Here is a 6717-nt window from a genome sequence, read left to right as displayed (position 1 = left end):
CTGCCCCACAGGGCCTCTTGTCTGGAGACATGACCTCTTGCCCCCTCCCTCCTTCTCCATCAACGTCCAGCTGCCACTCCCCTCCTTCTACCCACAGCTTTGTGACAGCAAACAGCCCTGCCCAGTGCACGGGGCTCTGGAGCCTCTTCACAGAGCAGGCCTTCAGACTGGACCTGCCACTTGAAGGGGTGTGGGAGATTCCGGGGCTCCTGGAGGAGGTCCAGGCATGGAAGCTGGACCTTGAAGAAGAGCCAGGCAAGGGAGGTAGAGGATGATTCAAAGGGACTTCCCTCTCTCATATCCCAACCAGGGTCCCAGGGCCAACTGTGTGAGCAGCGAGGGGCTGGGGCTGGTGGTCTGAAGGCTGGCCTGGGGAGGAAACCAGGGCTTTTCTAGTCCCAGCCCACCTCCCTCTAGCTGTGTGACCTTGGTCAAATGCATGTGCCTCAATTTCCTTTTGTAAAATGAGGGGATCGAATAAGCTCAATAATTTCAAAAATTAATTTAGCAGTAGAATCCTTTTTTCAATGATTCTTTTCTAAAGTAGAAGCCCAGAATATAAAGCAGATAGAAGTAGTGCTGCTGGGTTGAAGTGGGAGTCAGGTCTTGCCCCATCCCCACTGCTCCCCAAGGAGCACACCTCTGGGCCCCCTGTGGAGCTTGAGGGTCTGGAGGAATCCAGTTTGAAAAGCATGGGGCCAGATGCTCTCTTCCAACACGGCACTCTGGTCACAGCAGTGTCACTCTCAGTAGGTCACAGCAGGAGAGCTGTGAATCCCCTCTCAGAGGCCCCAGCCCAGGGAACTTCCGTGTGACCACACAGTGATGCCAAGAATGAGAAATCAGCTTTCTTCTTTCTCCCCGGGGAAAAGGAAAGGAGATGAGCTTTGGCGACAGCAAGAGGGATTCCGGTTAGACTATACTCCTGGCAATGGTAGTGGACGGGATGAGGAGAAGGAAGTGGGCAGGGGACCCACGACTCAGGGAAGTGCCCTCTTCTTTGACTGAAGATGAACAAGGCCAAGGGCAGCTCCAGAGACAGAAGGGTGGCTTAAGTGCCCTCCGCTGGGCTCTGCCTCTCCGGACTCCCTTTGTCTCTGTGGTTTGGGAGGATCTAGGGGCTGCGTAGGCATTTTGCTCTTCACCTAACAGCCATGTGGCACGGAGAATGCTCGGAAATTATACCATCTGTTAATTATCCTTTGAATTGGGGTTGGGTAATGAGACTCATTTCTGCTGAAGGCCCAAGCCAACGCATGGAGAAACTACAGCCCTCCATTCATCTCTCTCCCTTTGTGCTAAAATAAGCTTGCTGGGTGGGAGAGCGCAGCAGCTTTGGCTGGAGAACTTGTTTCTGGAGCCTAGAGCGGAGGCAGCATGGCTGTGGGAAGCCCCCTTCCCTGCGAAGGGCCTTTCTGCCCAAGGACAGACAGGCTGGGGATGCAAGGAACCCCTCCCTTCATCTCCAGGCACGTTTGGCAGATAGTCCTTCATGGTCTCCCTGCCCTGCCCCCAAGGGGCACAGGACAGAACTGCCTCCCCAGTCCACTCTCCCCCGCTCAGCTGCTTCTCCCTCCCAGAAGCAGGACGGAAACTTCCAAGTCTTCTACGCATCACAGAGTCTCAAACTAGGGCTTGTCTTGGTGGTGTCCTCCTTGACCCCTAGGGGAAGGCCTGCCTATTTCATGGAACTTTCCAGCTTAAGGAAACTTTAGATCTCCCTCCCACATGGGAGAAAACCAAGGTGCAGCAAGATCCTGGAGTCCGTTCAAATGGAACTTCCCGCTCTTCTAGTCCAAACCTCGGGAGGGAAAGTGACCTGTGGGGAGAGCCCAGGCTGTCCTCCAGCTCCACTGGGACTTCCTCACCCATGCTGCTTCCTGAGGGTCCCCCAGGTCTACGGAAAATACACACATGCAGAAGACGTGGCTCTCAACTGAACAAGGTAGTGTGGGTGAAGTGCTCCAGGAGCTGCTGAGATAGAAAAGGCTAAAGGAATTCAGAGGAGGGAGCAGAGAAGGTTGAGGAAACCTCAGTCTGCCTCTTGGAGGAGGTAGGACTTGGGTTGCCTCTTGAAGAATCAGGAACTGCATTCCTGGCCAGATGAATTCATCAGCAAACTCCTTTAACCTACAGGTAAAGGGTTTTCTCCAAGGTTACACAGCTAGTAAATGGCAGACCTGGGATTGGAACCCAGGCAATCTGGCTCCAGATTAAGCAGTATAAACTACGAATGAGTGAAATGTGAGTGTCACCTTGGCCGAAGCCAAGATTGGGGTGGGTGTGGGAATTCCCTGGCCATCCAGTGGTTAGGACTCGGTGCTTTCACTGCCAGGGCAAGGTTCAATGCCTGGTCGGGGAACTAAGATCCCGAAAGCCGCATGGCATGGCCAAAAAAAAAAAAAGAAAAAAGACTGGGTCGGGTGTGTTGTGGCCCAGCACACTGAAGGGCCAAACAGGGCCAGACTGGGCCAGACTGGGAAGAACCAGGTGATCTCTGTCATGGGTAGATCCTTGTGGGCTGAAATTCTGGGACCTATGGCCTGCTTGGAAGGAGAGGTGTGGAGGGATGCTGCTGGTGGCAGAGGCCGAGGTGACCTTTGGTGGGTGGGCGGGGCAGTTTCTCTGACAGGAGAGCGGTGGGGAGAGGCCCCGGCTGCAGATCCTGTTTCTGGGCTCGGTGTTGCTTTATTTTTTCATTTTTTAAAAGATTTATTTATTGACTGATTGATTGATTGCTATGTTGTGTCTTCGTTTCTGTGCGAGGGCTTTCTCTAGTTGCGGAGAGCGGGGGCCACTCTTCATCGTGGTGCGCGGGCCTCTCACTATCGCGGCCTCTCCCGTTGCGGAGCACAGGCTCCAGACGCGCAGGCTCAGTAGTTGTGGCTCACGTGCCTAGCTGCTCCGCGGCATGTGGGATCTTCCCAGACCAGGGCTCGAACCCGTGTCCCCTGCATTAGCAGGCAGATTCTCAACCACTGCGCCACCAGGGAAGCCCTCGGTGTTGCTTTATAAAGGGCCCAGAAATGGGGAGGGGAGAGCCTGGCCTCGGGGAGCTCCAGACACTGCTGCTCCGGGAATGGCGGCGGGGGAATGAAAAGGACCACAGGCCAGCAGCCCCGGGCGGGCCAGGACCTGCGTGTTCTCCTGTCCACACTCGCCTGTGTGCCCATCTGCTGCCCTGCACTTTTCTTCACAGCGGGTGTGTGCCTTGAAGGCGGGCTGTTTCTCAGACCCCATCTCCATGCCTGGCACAGGGGGGGCGCTCAACCAGAGCTGCATGGATTCTTCATGAGGTTGCTTCTCCTCCAAACCAGTCACCATTCAGCCGCCTAAGTAATCTTTTAAACTTTTTAAATTAATAAACATTTTTTAGATTGAAAACACTCTCCCCCAATTTTTTATTTTAGAAAATGTCTAGCATTCGGAAAAATTGCCAAAATGGTACAACGTATCCCCCGGATACTCTCCACTTAGATTCAATAATCGTCAGCACTATGCTTTCTCTCGGTGTTTGGAGAATGAAGTGCAAGCGAGGTGCAAACATCATAGAGCTTCCACCCTCGCCCCCTCAGTGTGCCGTGCCTGAGTCAGAGCCCTAGGGGACTGCTGCCACACCCAGGAACTCGAGTGATGATTCCGGTGTCATCTTATTCCGGCCTGATTCAAATTCCGTCTTGTCCCTCAAAGGTCTTTGATGGCTGTACTTTTAAACCAGAAGTTTATGCATTACATTTGGCCATATGTCGCTTTAGTTTCCTTCCTTCTTTCACTCCTTCCTTGCTACCTTCCTTCCTTCTTTCTTTTCTGTGATATTGACTGTTTGCAAAGTCCAGGCTAGTTCTCTTGTTGAATGTGCCACATTCTGGATTTTTCCGATTAAAGGACTCCTCATGGTGTCCTTTGCCGAGTGGTACTGTGAAGTATGAATCTGAGCATGTCGCTCCCTTCCTAATAACCCTGCACCGGGCTTTTTGATTGTGCCTTGAATAAAAGCCAACTTCACAGAGGTCCACAAAGCCCGTGATGGAGTGGCCCAGCCCCTTCTTACTCCTCCCCCTTCACTCTGTTCTGGGCACCCTGCCTTCCTTCCAGCTGCTGAATGTGGCAATCTTAAATGTTCCCTCCTTTATGGCACATACTGAAGTCTGTAATTACATAAAGTATTTATTTGTTACTTTACTTGGTTAACATCTGTCTTACCCACTAGCTGTAAGCTCCAGGAGCAGGAAGAACACGTTTGCCTTAAATACCTAGTTAGTACCTAGCATGGCACCTGATACGTAGCAGGCACTCAGTAAATATTAGTCAAGTGGATGGATGGATGGATGAATTGACGAATGGCATAGAGGAGTGACCAGGTGGTCCCTTCATTCCTTGAACCCCCATCTGGGAGGCCAGTTGGGTCTCTAGGGTTCTCTTTGGGTGGCCCTGAACTCATTCACATTAATCACAAAACCGTATTCCCAATGCCAGCTGCAGCCAGGAGTTGTAAGCCTGATGTCCAGCCAAGTTAGATTTTCTTTGGGACTCAAAAGGTGGCATTGGATAACTTAACCCATGATAGTTTCAGCCCACGGTGCTGGCACTGTTTGCGGAGGGTGGCTCAATAGGCCCAAGCATTCCATACAGATGCACAGTCCATCTAAAATCCAGTTGAGATCATTTTTGGCTCCTGAGCACAGAGGGGAAGAGATGGAGCCTGAGGTTGAGCTGCGAGGAGCAAATCCCAAAGCAACATCTGTAATAACTTAGTTAAGTTTTTCAGAGCAGGCCTAGGAGACAGCCCTGTCCAGCCCTAGCCATGCTCCAGGCACCGGACATGAGAGGTGTGAGAGGGACACAAATGAACAAGACTCCAGCTCTGGCCTCAAGGAGCAACCAGTCTAATGTGGACAGAGACAAATGCTGTGGTAGAGCCGTATTCATTAATATCTCTGTGTGAGGGTGGGAGAAGTTAGAGAAGGCATTGTAAAGGAGGCGACATTCGAATCACCTTGAAGGGGAAGGAGGAATTCCAGGGACAGGCAGGAGGAAAGGCACTGGGGTAGAGGGAACAGCGTGAGCAGATAAGGAGGGGGCATTGCATGGTCAGTGCTGGGAGAGGTGAGTAGTCCCCCGGGGCTGAAGCAGGGCTCACGGTAGGGAAAAGAAGAGCAGAAGAGCCTGCTAATCTGAACTGTGGCCACAGTTTGATGAATCTGGATCTGGCTGAGAAGTCTGGACTTTACTTCCTAGGTTGAGGGAGCCAGCTGAAGCGTTTTGGTGGGGGTGGGGGTGAGGGCATGACGTGGCTGTACCATCGGCCACAGCGGGGAGGCTGCACCTGAAGGAGGGGCTGGGGTCTGGCAGACACGAGGTGGTTGTAACAGTCCAGGAGGAGGGGAGTCTGTGCTGCAGCTGAGGACTAGGCTGCCAAGGGGCCAGATCTGGGTGATGAAGAGATTCAGTGGGACTGTGGGAGATCGGCTGCTGGGGAAGAGGAGGGGGTAGTCCAGGGTGACTCCCAGGTATTTGTTTTGGGTGCCTGAATACCCAGAGGAGGGTATGGGCAGAGGATCAGATAGGGGGTTAGACTTTGGACTTACAGGTTTGGATCCTGGTGAAGATGCTCAGGGTGTGTTGGGAGTAAGTGGGCCAGAGCCAGAGATGTGTGAATGAGAGATGATGGATTTGGGATGTAGAGCAGGAGAGCATACAGAGAAAGAGCAGCCAGAGGCAAGAGCCCCAGGAATCCAGCATTTAGGGGAGGGCCCTGTCTCCTTACCCTGCCCACTTCTCTAGCCCCAACTCAACATTCCTCTCACCTTCTGCACTCCAGCTATTCAGGCTTTCTTCCTGCTCCCTCATGCTATTCCTTCAGTCTGGAACATTCTACCTTTCCTCTGAAGGGGTGGGGACTAGGAGGACCCGGAATGTTGATGAGGTAGCAGAACCTACAAGTGTCCAGGGTTTATTTTTCTTTGAGGAAAAGGAGCCAGTTGGGATCATAATTTGACAGCAGAGGCTGGATGGCAGAAAGGCTGTTTTAAGATGGGGAAGTGTAAGTAGGTTGGTAGTTGAGGGGAATGGGTGGGGAGGGGAGGCATAGGAGAGGGAGAGGGAGAGGGAGGTTGAAAAGAGAGCTGGCTGAAGAACAGGGACTCAGGAATTCCGAAAGGCGGCGAGATCCAGGGCACAAGTACACAAGGCTGGTTTTGGAGAAAGAGTAAAAAAAATAATCCCCCCCCCCCCATCAACCCCAGACAAGATGGAAGGAGGAGAGAATGAATGCTATTCTAAATGGGAGCTCAATTCTTCCCTTTCTTTAGGGTTTGATAAAAACAAGGAAAAAGAAAAGTGTCCCTAAAGGGTCACACCATCTTATCAGTAATTTACACCTCAGTAAAATAATTTTCCAGACCATTTCTGACAGCAGGCTTGTGTAGGGGAAGGGAAGCCCTGGTCCAAGGGAAGGACCCTACCGCTCTCCAAAATGCAGGGCTCGCCAGCCAACCAATGAGAACAGCGCGAGAGAGGAACTTCCCCTCTAGAAAAAAGGGGTTTTCTCAGAATCTGAGGTTGCTGGGACCCCCTACCTCTGCCCGCAGGTCCGGGGACCCAGAGGTCGAGACTGGCAAGGTGGGCGTCCTGTCTCCTCCTTTCCGCAGACGGGGCGCCGCACTTGCTGGGGTTCTGCAACAAGAACCTGCCGGCCGCAGGCCCGCCGCCGTTGGC

This window comes from Balaenoptera musculus, chromosome 1 (genome assembly GCF_009873245.2).
Source record: "Balaenoptera musculus isolate JJ_BM4_2016_0621 chromosome 1, mBalMus1.pri.v3, whole genome shotgun sequence".
In the NCBI taxonomy this organism is placed as follows: domain Eukaryota; kingdom Metazoa; phylum Chordata; class Mammalia; order Artiodactyla; family Balaenopteridae; genus Balaenoptera; species Balaenoptera musculus.
The sequence above is the reverse complement of the archived record's forward strand: the minus strand, read 5'-3'. Positions refer to the sequence as shown.